This window comes from Budorcas taxicolor, chromosome 7 (assembly GCF_023091745.1).
Source record: "Budorcas taxicolor isolate Tak-1 chromosome 7, Takin1.1, whole genome shotgun sequence".
NCBI classification, from domain to species: Eukaryota; Metazoa; Chordata; class Mammalia; order Artiodactyla; family Bovidae; genus Budorcas; species Budorcas taxicolor.
Genome location: NC_068916.1, coordinates 9,384,988 through 9,401,875, shown reverse-complemented (window position 1 = coordinate 9,401,875; position 16,888 = coordinate 9,384,988). Strand labels below are relative to the sequence as shown.

General features: G+C 39.5%; 1 non-coding gene across 1 annotated transcript; it reads left to right on the top strand.

Annotated features, from left to right (window-relative positions):
* Positions 1 to 15,098: 15,098 nt before the first annotated feature.
* On the top strand, positions 15,099 to 15,170 carry TRNAM-CAU (transfer RNA methionine (anticodon CAU)). Its single transcript has one exon. It is a non-coding gene; the product is annotated as a tRNA-Met (tRNA).
* The last annotated feature ends 1,718 nt before the right edge of the window (positions 15,171 to 16,888 follow it).

Genomic DNA, 16,888 nt, shown 5'->3' with positions numbered 1-16,888 from the left:
GTGTGCTCGGTGCTTTATGTAAATATGCCTACTGTGTGTCAGGTACTCTACATAAAGCATGCCTACTGTATGCTGGATACTCTAAACAAATCCTTTCTCCTGTATCCCAGGTGTTCTACATAAAGCACGCCTACTGAGTTGCCAACATACTGCACAAAGAACATCTACTGTGTCCTGGGTATTCATGAAGCATGCCTACTGTGTGCCAGGTACTGTACATAAAATACAGTACAGTACTTGTAGAGAGTACAGTACTGTACTCTATGTGTGAGAGAGGTGTTCTATATAAAGTATACCTATTGAGCGTCAGATGTTCTGCAACAAGATAATACTTCCTCCTTCCCTCAGTACTCCTGGCCAACACATTGCAATCAGGCAGGAGACCCAAGGGATAGCAGGAGGGACGATACCTATTTAAAGGAAGAGCAAACTGAGGCTCAAAGAAGGCAAGCCTCTAGCCTAAGTTGTTGAGCTGGAAGGAATCTATGTTTGCCCTATCCTCAAACCTAAGCCTTTCCCCTCTGCCATGCTGCTCTACTCCCATTTATAAGGGACAATGCTTGGTTAATCTAGGGACATTTATAGTGGTGGAATCTCAGGCAATATGGTGACCCCTGTGGGGAGATATCTTGAGGTCCTCGTATCACCACATGGATGGATCATATAACCATATTCAGAATGCACCACCCAGTGGATCTACCTGGCCCTCTCTTGATCCTGTCCAGAATTGCTCTGAGGTGTGGTCTCAGGCAGACAGAAAACTTGAAGGATGGGACTCCTAGAGGAGCTGCTGAGCAGGAGAGTATGGGAAAAACAGTCCTTAATTCCTCAATGAATGCCTTAATGCTTGTAGAACCAATGACATGCAATAGTCCTTGTTTGTAGAGCTCATACTTTGTAAATGGCCCCTACTTAAATCAACTCTTATGTAGCTCATTTGAGGTCTGCCAGAACCTGACTATTACATTGACCAAAGGGAAAGGACACCTCAGCAAACCAGTCATGTGAGTGTCCATGTTTGCGTAGACATGGAAAATCTTGAAAAATTATACCTGACACCTGGAATGGGAGGGCGGAACAGGAGGAACAATGATTCTGTTAAATGTCTACATTTAACCAACTGTTCCCTTTTTTTAGATGAAGCCTGCACATCATTTTTCATTATGATCAGTAATCTATGTAATTACAAATCATATTTTTAAAAGGAAAAATTCTTAGCATTGTGCATAATACCATGCTGACTGCTTGCTTAGTGCTATGCCAACCAGGTGGAAGCAACAATACATGGGATCTGTAGAAACCAGAGAGAATTGAGATTGAGAACTAGGACTTCAGGTGCCAAATCAGGCCCCACTCAGTGAATCTGGACAGGTCTCTTTACCTTTCTGTGCCTCAACTTCTAACCCCCAAATTGAAGGTAATGACCAATAAAATCAAATGTGAAACTCAAATAAATTGGAATGAGTCAACTGTTAATAACAATACTTCCAGGCTCACAGTCATCACTAAGCCTGAATAATTGCCTTTATTTCACTTATTTTATGACAGAAGGAGGACAGGGACACCAGCCATGAGCCTTGATCTCCACTGGCATGGACATCAGCTCTCTTGGAGTCTATGAATGTACATGTTCCTTACTCCCTTGAAAGGTACAAGCACTTGCTTTAGAACAGATGACCCATGGTCAATGCTAGGGTCAATCGTCCCTTTCTAGCTGGATGACCTTGGGGAAGTGACTTGCCTTCTCTGTGCCTCATATTCCTCCTCAGCAAAATGGAAATAATAATAGGCTGTTGTGTTTGGAGGAGTAAGCTTATGTGTGTGTGTTAGTTTGCATTCTCTGGAAGTAGATCCTGATGAAAGGATTCAAGTGTAAATACTTTATTTTGAGGTAATGCTGAGGCAAGGCTTCTAATGCATGTTGATTCTTTGGGAAGTGATCCCAGGAAATGCCAGCAGGGCACTGTGGAAGAGAGACTGTGAAGGGAAGGCAGCAGGAAAAGGGTGCTTCAGCGGGAAAGCTCACATTGTGGGCACCTGGGTCTCAGTCCATGGGGGACAGAAGAGAACATGCACCCACCAGTCCTTATTCAAGGTTGCTTTTAAGGGCATTATTTCTCCATAATGTCCTTCCAGTACTGTATGGCTGAGATCTGGGGACAGAAGTAGGGGCCTCCCACAGCTGTTGATGTGAGGAACTTAACGCAGTGTGGACTGTTAGAGTGGTTCAGTGACTTCAAGGTACATACACTCACATCCTTACACACATATACACATGTACACAGTTACATAAACAATCACATATGCATACGTACTGTCTGCACATAGATACATACAAACAGAGTGACATGTACCCACATGTGCTTGAATTTACATACACACTCTTATACACGTGTGCACACACATGTGCAATATTTGAAACTTATGTACAGATAACTCTTTGAAGGGGTTCGCTCCATGGTGGGGAAAAGAAACTCTGCATTAACTGGTAGGAAAGTGGGATGAAGCAAAGTTTTTTTTTTTTTTCTTTTAAAGATTGATGTAATAACAGCATTATTTGTATTCCACTGGGAATGATGCAATAGACTTCAGGATACATGGTTAATAGAAAAAATTAATTTTATTTTTATATTCCTGAGGTTAGCAAACTATGATCTATGGGCCACATCTGACCCGTGGCCTGTTTTTGTAAGATATATAAGCAAAAAATCATTTTATATTTTAAAATAATTGTATACTCTTTTGCTGGATACAATTCTGTACACCCGTGGTGGATTCATGTTGATGTATGGCAAAACCAATACAGTATTGTAAAGTAAAATAAAGTAAAAAAAAAAAATATATATATATATATATATATATATATATATATATATAAAAGAATTGTAAAATAAGGGGAGGAGGGGGAGGAGGAGTAACTGAATATGGCCTGCAAGCACTAAAATATTTACTATATGGGTCCCTACAGAAAAAATATGTCAACTGTGCTGTACACTAGCAATAAACAATTGGAAAACGTTTTCAAATGCCATTTTTTCAAGTGTCATTAACTGGAAAAAGTGGAATACTCAGGTATAAATCTGACAAAATATGTGCATGAATTCCAGGATGAAAACTTAAAGACACTGATAAAAGAAATCCAAGAAGACCCGAATTAGTGAAGAGATATACAATGTTCATGGACTGGAAGACTCAATCTTGGTAAGATCTTAAGTCTCCTAAAAGTGATCTACAAATTCTGAGAAATCACAGTCTCTGGAGGAATTTTTGTAGAAATAAGATGATTATAAAATTTTCATGAAAATGCAAAGGACCTAGAATAGCCAAAGTTATTCTGAAAAAGAAAAATAAAGTTGAAGGATTTATGAGACCCTTTTCAAGACATATTATAAAACAGCAGTAATCATGACTGGGTGATGATACTGGCCAAAGACTAGACACATAAATCAATTGAATGGAACAGAGAGTCCATAACTTAAAAAAAAAAAAAAGCAAGGCAAATCAAAGCACAAAACACAGTCTTTGCAATAAGTTGTACTGGAGAAACTGAACATTCATATGAAAAAAAGTCAACTTGTGTCATACCTTATGTAAAATTCAATTTAATATGAATCATGGAATTAAATAATGCAAAAATATAAAACTTTTAGAAGAAAAAACTAGAAGAGAATCTTTGTGGCCATAAGTTAAACAAAAAATTCTTATATATAACATCATCAGCATAAATTATAAAAATAAAGAAATGGTAAATTGCACTTTATAAACATTTAAAAATTTTGCTTTGTGAAAGAAATATAAGATAAAGACCAGGCACACACTTGGAAAAAAAGACATGCAAATCATATATCCGATTAAGGACTTATGTAAAATCCAATAATCAGAAGGTAAACAATTCAAGGAAAATTAATGGGCAAAAGATTTGAAAAGATGCTTTACCACAGAAGGTATATGGACGGCAAATAGGCACATGAAAAAATGTTCAACATCATTAGTTATTTTGTGTGTGTATGTGTGTGTGTGTGTGTGCGCGCACTCAGTTGTGTCTGACTCTTTGCGACCCCATGGTCTATAGCTTGCCAGGCTCCTCTGTCCATGGAATTTTCCAGGCGAAAATACTGGAGTGAGTTGCCGTTTTCTACTCCAGGGGATTCTCCAGACCCAGGGATCGATCCCATGTGTCTTGCATCTCCTGCACTGGCAGCCAGATTCACTGTGATATATTGTTGCATACCCATAAGAATGGCTGGGGAAAAACTGACAACTTGAGGTGAAGTGCATATGGGGAACAACGAGAACTCTCATATATTAATGATAAGAATTTTCAATGACATGGACACCTATGGAAAACAGTATGGAGGTTCCTCAAAAAATTAAAAATAAAGCTACCGTATGGTCCAGCAAAATTGAAATCAGGATTTCCTAGAGATATCTGCATTCCGATCTTCATTGCAGCATTACTCACGGTATCAGTGGAGGAATGGATAATAAACAATGGAATATAATTCAGCTAGGAGAAAGAAGGAAAATCTGTTTGTGATGACATGGTTGGAACTTGGCAGCCTTATGCTAAGTGAAATAAGTTAGAGAAAGACAAATATAGCTAGGCTTCCATATCTGGGGATTCTGCATCTGCAGATTCAGCCAATTCCAATCCAAAAAGATTCAGGGGGAGGAGGGGAAGTTCAAAAAGTTCTAAAAAGCAGAACTTGAATTTGCTGTGCACCAGCAAATATTTACATATTGTTTACATTGTGTTAGGCATCAAAAGGGCTTCCCTGGTGGCTCAGTGGTAAAGAACCAGCTTACTAATGCTGGAGACATGGATTCAATCCCTGGGTTGGGAAGGTCCCCTGGAGCAGGAAATGACAATCCACTCCAGTATTCTCACCTGGAGGATCCCATGGACAGAGGAGGCTGGTGGGCTACAGTCCATGGAGTCACAAAAGAGTTGGACATGGCTCAGCAACTACACAACAACAACTAAACAACAACAAGGCATTATAAGTAATCTAGAGATAATTTCAAGTATACAGGAGGTTATGTGTAAGTTATATGCAAATACTACACCATTTTACATGAAGGGCTTGAGCATCGCCAGATTTGGGTATCCACAAGGAGTCTTGGAACCAATCCCTCCATTCCCCGCCCACCCCGACCCCCTTCGCAAAGTACTGAGGGGTAACTGTAGTATGATAATACCTATATGTATTATGAATCTAAAAAAAATCTAAAAAAGACAAGCTCAAAGAAACTACAAATGGAGTAGTGGTTACCAGGAGTTTGAGAAATGAAGAGATACTGACCAAAGGATGCAACCTTTCAGTTATAAGTTAGCTTGTTTGAGTATATAATGTATAGTGTGGTGACTGCATGGTACTGTGGCACAAGCTTGATTGTCCCTGAGAGAGGGGATCTTAAATATTCTGGTCAGAAAAAATAATATAAGTATGTGATGGTGTAAGAGGTGGTAATTAACATCATGTGGTCATCACTTTAAAGTTATATATCTATTAAATCAATGTGTACACCTTAATGTGACAAAATGTTACATGTCAATTATATCATAATAAGGCTGGGAATGTTAATTAAAATTTTTATTTATTTATTTTAAAATATAAATTTATTTATTTTAATTGGAGGCTAATTACTTTACAATATAGTATTGGTTTTGCCACACATTGACATGAATCCACCATGGGTGTACATGTGTTCCCCATCCTGAAACCCCCCTCCCACCTCCCTCCCCATCCCATCCCTCTGAGTCATCCCAGTGCACCAGCCCTGAGCACCCTGTATCATGCATCAAACCTGGACTGGTGATTCATTTCACATATGATAATATACATGTTTCAATGCCATTCTCCCAGATCATCCTACCCTCTCCCTCTCCCACAGAGTCCAAAAGACTGTTCTATACATCTGTCTCTTTTGCTGTCTCGCATACAGGGTTATCATTACCATCTTTCTAAATTCCATGTATATGTGTTAGTATACTGTATTGGTGTTTTTCTTTCTGGCTTACTTCACTCTGTATAATCGGCTCCAGTTTCATCCGCCTCATTAGAATTGATTCAAATGTATTCTTTTTAATGGCCGAGTAATACTCCATTGTGCATATGTACCACAGCTTTCTTATCCATTCATCTGCTGATGGACATCTAGGTTGCTTCCATGTTCTGGCTATTATAAACAGTGCTGCGATGAACATTGGGGTGCACGTGTCTCTTTCAATAGCTTCCTCGATGTGTATGCCCAGCAGTGGGATTGCTGGAGCATATGGCAGTTTTATTTCCAGTTTTTTAGGGAATATCCACACTTTTCTCCATAGTGGCTGTACTAGTTTGCATTCCCACCAACAGAGTAAGAGGGTTCCGTTCCCTCCACACCCTCTCCAGCATTTATTGCTTGTAGACTTTTGGATAACAGCCATTCTGACTGCTGTGAAATGGCACCTCATTGTGGTTTTGATTTGCATTTCTCTGATAATGAGTGATGTTGAGCATCTTTTCATGTGTTTGTTAGCCATCTGTATGTCATCTTGGGAGAAATGTCTATTTAGTTCTTTGGCCCACTTTTTGATTGGGTCCTTTATTTGTCTAGAGTTGAGCTGCAGGATTAGAGATACCAAGGGACCATTTCATGCAAAGATGGGCTCGATAAAGGATAGAAATGGTATGGACCTAACAGAAGCAGAATATATTAACAAGAGGTGGCAGGAATACACAGAAGAACTGTACAAAAAAGAGCTTCATGACCAAGATAATCACGATGGTGTGATCACTCACCTACAGCCAGACATCCTGGAATGTGAAGTCAAGTGGGCCTTAGGAAACATCACTACGAACAAAGCTGGTGGAGGTGTGAAATTTCAGTTAAGCTATTTCAAATCCTGAAAGATGATACTGTGAAAGTGCTGCATTCAATATGCCAGCAAATTTGGAAAACTCAGCAGTGGCCACAGGACTGGAAAAGGTCAGTTTTCATTCCAGTCCCAAAGAAAGGCAATGCCAAAGAATGCTCAAACTACCACACAATTGCACTCATCTCACATGCTAGTAAGGGGAGCCTGGTAGGCTACCATCTATGGGGTCGCACAGAGTCAGACATGACTGAAGCGACTTAGCAGCAGCAGCAGCAGCAGCAGCACATGCTAGTAAAGTAATGTTCAAAATTCTCCAAGCCAGGCTTCAGCAATATGTGAACCGTGAACTTCCAGATGTTCAAGCTGGTTTTAGAAAAGGCAGAGGAACCAGAGATCAAATTGCCAACATCTGCTGGATCATCAAAAAAGCAAGAGAGTTTCAGAAAAACATCTATTTCTGCTTTATTGACTATGCCAAAGTCTTTGACTGTGTGGATCACAATAAAATGTGGAAAATTCTGAAGGAGATGGGAATACCAGACCACCTGACCTGCCTCTTGAGAAACCTATATGCAGGTCAGGAAGCAACAGTGAGAACTGGACATGGAACAACAGACTGGTTCCAAATAGGAAAAGGAATACGTCAAGGCTGTATATTGTCACCCTGCCTATTTAACTTCTATGCAGAGTACATCATGAGAAACGCTGGGCTGGAAGAAGCACAAGCTGGAATCAAGACTGCCAGGAGAAATATCAATAACCTCAGATATGCAGATGACACCACCCTTATGGCAGAAAGTGAAGAGGAACTAAAAAGCCTCTTGATGAAAGTGAAAGAAGAGAGTGAAAAAGTTGGCTTAAAACTCAACATTCAGAAAACGAAGGTCATGGCATCCAGTCCCATCACTTCATGGCATAGATGGGGAAACAGTGGAAACAGTGTCAGACTTTATTTTTGGGGGCTCCAAAATCAGTGCAGCTGGTGACTGCAGCCATGAAATTAAAAGACGCTTACTCCTTGGAAGGAAAATTATGACCAGCCTAGATAGCATATTAAAAAGCAGAGACATTACTTTGCCAACAAAGGTCCATCTAGTCAAGGCTATGGTTTTTCCTGTGGTCATGTATGGGTGTGAGAGTTGGACTGTGAGGAAAACTGAGTGCCGAAGAATTGATGCTTTTGAACTGTGGTGTTGGAGAAGACTTGGACTGCAAGGAGATCCAACCAGTCCATTCTGAAGGAGATCAGTCCTGGGTGTTCTTTGGAAGGAATGATGCTAAAGCTGAAGCTCCAGTACTTTGGCCACCTCATGCGAAGAGCTGACTCATTTGAAACGACTCTGATGCTGGGAGGGATTGGGGGCAGGAGGAGAAGGGGACGACTGAGGATGAGATGGCTGGATGGCATCACAGACTCGATGGACGTGAGTCTGAGTGAACTCCGGGAGATGGTGATGGACAGAGAGGCCTGGCGTGCTGCAGTTCATAGGGTCGCAAAGAGTCGGACACGACTGAGTGACTGAACTGAAGTGAGCTACAGGAGTTGCTTGTATATTTTTGAGATTAATTCTTTGTCAGTTGTTTCGTTTGCTATTATTTTCTCCCATTCTGAAGACTGTCTTTTCAGCTTACTTATAGTTTCCTTCGTTTTGCAGAAGCTTTTAATTTTAATGAGGTCCCATTTGTTTATTTTAGCTTTTATTTCCAATATTCTGGGAGGTGGGTCATACAGGATCCTGCTGTGATTTATGTCAGAGAGTGTTTTGCCTATGTTTTCCTCTAGGAGTTTTATAGTTTCTGGTCTTATGTTTAGATCTTTAATCCATTTTGAGTTTATTTTTGTGTGCGGTGTTAGAAAGTGTTCTAGGTTTATTCTTTTACAAGTGGTTGAGCAGTTTTTCCAGCTCCACTTGTTAAAGAGATTGTCTTTTCACCATTGTACATTCTTGCCTCCTTTGTCAAAGATAACGTCTCCATAGGTGCATGGATTTATCTCTGGGGTTTCTATTTTGGTCCATTGATCTATATTTCTGTCTTTGTGCCAGCACCATACTGTCTTGATGACTGTGGCTTTGTAGTAGAGCCTGAAGTCAGGCAGGTTGATTTCTCCAGTTCCATTCTTCTTTCTCAAGATTGCTTTGGCTATTCGAGGTTTTTTGTATTTCCATACAAATGCTGAAAGTATTTGTTCTAGTTCTGTGAAAAATACCGTTGGTAGCTTGATAGGGATTGCATTGAATCTATAGATTGCTTTGGGTAGTATACTCATTTTCACTATATTGATTCTTCTGATCCATGAACACGGTATATTTCTCCATCTATTTGTGTCCTCTTTGATTTCTTTCACCAGTGTTTTATAGTTTTCTATATATAGGTTTTTTGTTTCTTTAGGTAGATATATTCCTAAGTATGTTATTCTTTTCGTTGCAATGGTGAATGGAATTGTTTCCTTAATTTCTTTTTCTGTTTTCTCATTGTTAGTGTATAGGAATGCAAGGGATTTTTCTGTGTTAATTTTATATCCTGCCACTTTACTATATTCATTGATTAGCTCTAGTAATTTTCTGGTGGAGTCTTTCGGGTTTTCTATATAGAGGATCATGTCATCTGCAAACAGTGAGAATTTGACTTCTTCTTTTCCAATTTGGATTCCTTTTATTTCTTTTTCTGCTCTGATTGCTGTGGCCAAAACTTCCAAAACTATGTTGAATAGTAGTGGTGAGAGTGGGCAACCCTGTCTTGTTCCTGACTTTAAGGGAAATGCTTTTGATTTTTCACCATTGAGGATAATGTTTGCTGAGTGTCCCTGGTGGCTCAGAGGTTTAAGCATCTGCCCGCAATGCAGGAGACCTGGGTTCGATCCCTGGGCCAGGAAGATCCCCTGGAGAAGGAAATGGCAACCCACTCCAGTATTCTTGCCTGGAGAATCCCATGGATGGAGGAGCCTGGAGGGCTACAGTCCACAGGGTCGCAAAGAGTCAGACATGACTGAGTGACTTCACTTTGTCATGTATAGCTTTTATTATGTTGAGGTATGTTCCTTCTATTCCTGCTTTCTGTAGGTTTTTTTTTTTTTTTAATCATAAGTGGATGTTGAATTTTGTCAAAGGCTTTCTCTGCATCTATTGAGATAATCATATGGTTTTCATCTTTCAATTTGTTAATGTGGTGTATTACATTGATTGATTTGCAGATATTAAAGAGTCCTTGCATCCCTGGGATGAAGCTCACTTGGTCATGATATGATCTTTTAAACATGTTGTTGGATTCTGTTTGCTAGGATTTTGTTAAGGATTTTTGCATCTATGTTCATCAGTGATATTGGTCTGTAGTTTTTTTTCTTTGTCTGATTTTGGTGTTAGGGTGATGGTGGCCTCATAGAATGAGTTTGGAAGTTTACCTTCCTCTGCAATTTTCTGGAAGAGTTTGAGGAGGATAGGTATTAGCTATTCTCTAAATTTTTTTGGTAGAATTCAGCTGTGAAGCTGTCTGGTCCTGGGCTTTTGTTTGCTGAAAGATTTTTGATTACAGTTTTGATTTCCATGCTTGTGATGGGTCTGTTAAGATTTTCTATTTCTTCCTGGTTCACTTTTGGAAAATTATTTTAAAAGGTGCACTTTGAAATATTGTTTGGCTGTTTCCTCTAATGTTAAACACACACATATAATATGACCCAGCCATCCCACTCCAAGACCAATGACCACTTATACACAAATATCCACAGTAGCTTTATTTATAATAGGACAAAATTTAAAACTATCCATATGTTTTCCAACTGTGGAAGAAAGTGTGGCTCATCATACTATGCAATATTACTTAGCAATAAAATGCCAAAATACTGAATAATGCAACATGAATGAATCATAAATGCATTGTTAGGTGAAAGATACTAGATGATAAGGGTGGAGAATAGGTCACTGTTTGGCAGGAGTTGGGATGAAAATGTTTTGATTATCAAGGGTGACTGTGGTAGTGGTGGTTACACCACTCTAGACACTTCAAAACTTAGAACTGTTCACCAAATAGAGCAATCTTTACTTTTTATAAATTTGATAAACTCACATACTTGTTTAAGATGAGGCTGAGGGTATTAAGCACATATATTATCAGCATAAATATACTATGAAATGATATGCAAAAAGTTAGAGAGTGAAAGTTGCTCAGATGTGTCCAACTATTTGTGACGCCATGGACTATGCAATCCATGGAATTCTCCAGGCCACAATACTGGAGTGGGTAGCCTTTCCCTTCTCCATCAGATCTTCCCAATCCAGGGATTGAACTCAGGTCTCCTACATTGCAGGCAGATTCTTTACCAGCTGAGCCACAAGGGAAGCCTCGTACAAAAAGTAAAGCATTTACCTAAAGATGAAAGCTGAGCACTGAAGAATTGATGTTTTTGAACTGTGGTGTTGGAGAAGACTCTTGAGAGTCCCTTGGACTGCAAGGAGATCAGTCCTGGGTGTTCTTTGGAAAGAATGATGCTAAAGCTGAAACTCCAGTACTTTGGCCACCTCATGCAAAGAGGTGACTCATTGGAAAAGACTCTGATGCTGGGAGGGATTGGGGGCAGGAGGAGAAGGGGACGACCGAGGATGAGATGGCTGGATGGCATCACTGACTCGATGGACGTGAGTTTGAGTGAACTCTGGGAGTTGGTGATGGACAGGGAAGCCTGGTGTGCTGCGATTCATGGGGTGGCAAAGAGTTGGACACGACTGAGAGACTGAACTGAACTGAACTGAACTGAAAGATGGAGAAAAAGGGAAAATGAAGTACATATGGAGAAGCAATGCTTTTCACTGAGCATCTTATTTTCTACATGAGTGAATGTATTCTCTGTAAAGAATATTACATTTAAAAAGTTAAGCATCAGTCTTCAAAGAGTCTCATCTACTAAAGCTTCAGGGGCTCTCCACTGATCTAATGCACTTGGGAATGAGCTACATCTTGAAAATTATTTCCCTGGGAGATGAGGCATGACCTTTGAAGCCAAGCTAACCAAACTTACTTCCACTCCACCACTCATCAACTCATCACTCCAATATGAAAGACTGAGGTGAGGATGAAATCAGGGTTTATCTGGAGGATCTGAAGTGTTCTCACCTTCTCCCTTCCAGTGATCTACTTCTGTTAATAGGACCAAAAGCATCAAGGTCTGTGGAGTCATCAAGTCTTATGTGTTGTATGAAAAGTGTTTAATACACCCACTTCTTATATGAATGCATGTAAGATGCTACTGCTATAGAAATAAAATTTCTACACCAAAGTTTATGTGATTAAGAGTAACTCAATAAGTAATTGATAATGATATCTCCAGTTGTCAAGGTACATAAAGAGATTATTTTTTGTAAAGTGAAGGCAAACTAAATTGTTTTCTATCATAATATCATTTATGAAAACAAAGAGTGCATTGAATACTTAACACTTAAAGATTTTAAAGATCTTCAAGATGATGATTGCACATTGTGGAGGGATGTCACAATTTTTCATTTAATGCAAAAATCTAGATTAATGATATATTTATTATTTAATGAAAAATACAGATTAACAAGAAAAATATAAAATATCATTTTTTTGTTGAGGTTAAAACCCCCATAAAATAACATTTATTCAATTATAAGGCTTCCCTGATAGCTCAGTTGGCAAAGAATCTGCCTGCAATGCAGGAGATGCTGGTTCAATTCCTGGGTTGGGAAGATCCACGGGAGAAGCAATAGGCTACCCACTCCAGTATTATTGGGCTTCCTGTTGATAGTGCAGTTGGTAAAGAATCTGCCTTTACCAACTGAGAATTCCATGGACTGTACAGTCCATGGAATTGTATATTGAGGAGGGATGTTCATGATATATTGTTTAATGAAAAATCCAGATTAACAAGAAAAATGTAAGATAAAATAGCATTTTTTTTGTTGAGGTAAAAGTCACATAAAATAAATTTATTCAATTATGGAATTTATGACATTAAAAAGTGTTCAATTTCATGCATCTAGTACATTCACAGTGTTGTGAAACCACCGCCTCTCCTTTATTGGCTCCAAGATATTTCCATCACCTGAAAAGGAGATCTGTACCCATTAGCAGTCACCCTCTGTTTTGTCCCCCAGCTCTTAGATCTATCTATATGGATTTGCCTATTCTGCACATTTCATATCTATTGAATCACACAATATGTGACCTTTTGTGTCCAGTTCCTTTCTTTTATCATAATGCTTTCAAAGTTCATTCATACTGAAGCATGTGTCAGTGCTTCATCCCTTTAAAAAAAATTTGGAACACATGTAAGAATTAAAGATTTTTAAATTAAAAAAAATAAAAAAAAATAAAACCTAACCTCAAATCTTAAAAAAAAAAAAAAAATTTGGCCATGCAACATGATATGTGGGATCTTAGTTCCCTAACGAGAGATTGAACCTGCACCTCTTGTATTGGAAGTGCAGAGTCTTAACCCCTGGCCTGCAGAGAACTCCCTATTTATTTTCTTTTCATGACCCAATAAAACGTTTTGTTCTGCTTCATTGACTATGCTAAAACCTTTGACTGTGTGGATCACAACAAACTGTGGAAACTTCTTAAAGAGGTGGGAGTATCAGGTCACCTCACCTGACTCCTGAGAATTCTGTATGTGGGCTAAGAAGCAACAATTAGAACCGGACATGGAATAACGGACTGGTTCAAAATTGGGAAAGGATGTCACCCTGCTTATTTAACTCATATGCAAAGTACATCATGTGACATGCAAGGCTGAATGAATCACAAGCTGGAATCAAGATTGTCAGGAGAAATGTCAACAACCTGAGATATGTAGATGATATCACTAAAATAGCAGAAAGCAAAAAGCTTCTTGATGAGAGTGAAAGAGCAGAGTGAAAAAGCTGGCTTAAAACTCACCATTAGAAAACTTAAGATCATGACTTCTGGTTTCATGACTTCATGGCAAATAGAAGGGGGAAAAGTGGAAGCAGTGGCAGATTTTATTTTCTTGGGCTTAAAAATCACTGCGGATGGTAAGTACAGCCATGAAATTAAAAGACACTTGCTCCTTGGGAAGAAAAGCTATGACAAACATAGACAGCATGTTAAAAAGCAGGGACATTGCTTTGCTGACAAGGGTCTGTACTGTCAAAGCTATGGTCTATTCAGTAGTCATGTGTGGCTGTGAGAGTTGGACTATAAAGAAGGCTGAGTGCTGAAGAATTGATGCTTTGTAATTGTGGTGCTGGAGAAGACCCTTGAGAATCTCCTGGACAGTAAGGAGATCAAACCAGTCAATCCTGAAGGAAATCAACCCTTAACATTCATTGAAAGGACTGATGCTGAAACTGAATTTCAAATACTCTGTCCATCCGATGAGAAGAGCTGACTTATTGAAAAAGACCCTAATGCTGGGAAAGACTGAGGGCAGGAGGAGAAGGGGGCAGCAGAGGATGAGATGTTTGGATGGCATCATTGATACAATGGACATGAATTTGAGCTAACTCCAGGAGACAGTGGAAGACAGAGGAGTCTGGTGTGCTGCAGTCCATGGGGTTGCAAAGAGTCGGATATGAATTAGTAATTCAACAACAACATTTCTTGTTATGGATATAACTTATTTTCTTTATTCACTTATCTGTTAATGAATATTTGAATTGTTTCCCAAATATTCAACTTTAGGCAACTGTGGATGTGCCAATACTGAAGGGATGTATACAACTCTTTTTAAAAATTTAAATTTATTTATTTTAATTGGAGGCTAATTACTTTACAATATTGTATTGGTTTTGCCATATATCAACATGAATCTGCCACAGGTGTACACATGTTCCCCATCCTGAACCCCCCTCAAACTTCTGTTTTCAATTCTTTTGGATACATGCCCAGGCATAGGATGGTATGGTCACAAAGCAATTTTAGGCTTAATTTATTGAGAAAACACCAAGCTGTTTCCATAGTGGCTGCACTCTTATATTCACAACAGCAATATATTAGGGTTCCAATTACCCCTGCATCCTCATCTACACTTGTGATCTTCCATTTTTATGATTTTGTCATCCTAGTGGGTGTGAAGTGATATCACCTTGTGGCATTGACTTGCATTTCCCTAATGACTCATGATGTTCAGATATTTCCATGTGCTTTTAGCCAGTAAAATAAAAATTTTAAAGGGAGATTATATGTAAATGTAATACATTCAGAAGTAAAGTCAAATTTTTACTGTTAAGGATTATATAGAAATTTGAAGTTAAGAAGGCAGAGCAGAGTGGCGCAGCGGAAGCGTGCTGGGCCCATAACCCAGAGGTCGATGGATCGAAACCATCCTCTGCTAAAGATTTTGTAGACTCTTGAGTACATGTGGCCTCTGAGAAAGTGTATTTCATAGGCTTCTCTGGTGGCTCAGCCAGTAAAGAATCTGCCTGCAATGTGTGAGAGTCAGGTTCGATCCTTGGGTCAGGAAGATCCCCTGGAGAAGGGAATAGCTACCCACTCCAGTACTCTTGCGAGGAAAATTTCATGGGCAGAGGAGCCTGGCAGGCTGCAGTTCATGGAGTCGCAAAGAGCTGGGTGTGACTGATACTTTCACTTTAAAATTTGGCAGTATAATTGAGAGAATATGAAATGATTACTTTGGCGTGTTTGGATTATAGATATGATTTTTATTTCTTACTTTTTCTTCACTGTGGTTTTTTCTATGACAAGGTATAATTTGGGGGAAAGGAAAAACATTAATAAGTATTTACTTATTTATCTGCCTGTTCTGGGTCTTGGTCGCAGCATGCAGAATCTTTATTTACAGAATGCAAACTCTTAGTTGCGGCATGTGGAATATCATTCGTGGACCAGACATTGAACCTGGGCTACCTGCATTGCGAACTCTGAGTCTAAGCTACTGGACCACCAGGGCAGTTCCTCCCACTTTTCTGTTTTGTTTTTAAAGAAAACCATTTTAATAAGAACTCTGAAGGCAAACAGAAACATATGCAATTTTCAGTTTAGACTACATGAAATATTTACTAATAAATAAAATATTTACTAATTTCATGTTATAGGATTTATTTCTTATTATTCAATCATTAAGTCTTCTGACCCCAGCTTGTAGAACCCCAAAAGGGTCTGATACTAAGACTATCCCAGGACCCCCTGCCACCTCAGTGGGGCTAGTCCTTGAGCAGCCGCTGTCCCAGGTGCTGAAGGAAGTGGCCCCACTCCTGCCCTCTCCACCTTCTCTCACTATTGGGAACTCTCTTCACCTCCACTTTCTAGAACATCCTGATGAAAATGAAGTCCTGGGTCATGCCTCTCTGAGGGAAAAAATTTCTTTTTGGTCCTTAGCTTCAGGTCTGTTTCACAGCAGAGCAGCTTGTAACTGTGTGACAGATCTATGTAGATTTTGAATTTGCTGAATCTTCTAATGGCAATTTTCTTCAACAGCAGGTTTCCGCATGTCCCCAAACTTCAGTATAACTTTTATGACTTTAAAGCATTTTAAATGTGAGAAAGTGATGCAAAAACATCACAAAGTGTGGAAATGTATGCACATTCTGTAGGGCTGCTTACCAGATACTGAGTCAATCATTTTGCATAAGCTTTTTATAAATCTCCACAACAGCGCAATAATGTGGCTACTATTATGTAATAAAGGCACTGAGGCTTAGAGAGAGATTTCCCCCAACCCAGCCAAATAGGTAAAAATGGCAAACGTTTGGAAGGAGGGAGTGGTGGATCCAGGGTCATTTGACCCTGAGTGCATCTAGCTCTCTGCTTCACCTTCCTTAAAAAGTCATCTTGTCCTAATGATCCAAGATGGAGCTCCAGCTATCATAAAAAAAAATCGCCTCCATTCCCCCACCCTCTTCCTCCCCCACTTCCCCCGCCAGGTTCACAGCCACACCCATCTGCCTGGATCCGTCCAGGCCCCAGGGGCCCTCTGCTGGCTCTCAATGAGGCTTGGGACAGACGTGAGCTCCCGGATCAGGATCCCGTCCCCTTGCAGTGGAAGCACAAAGTCTTAACCACTGCACCGCCAGCGAAGTCCCAGATTTATTC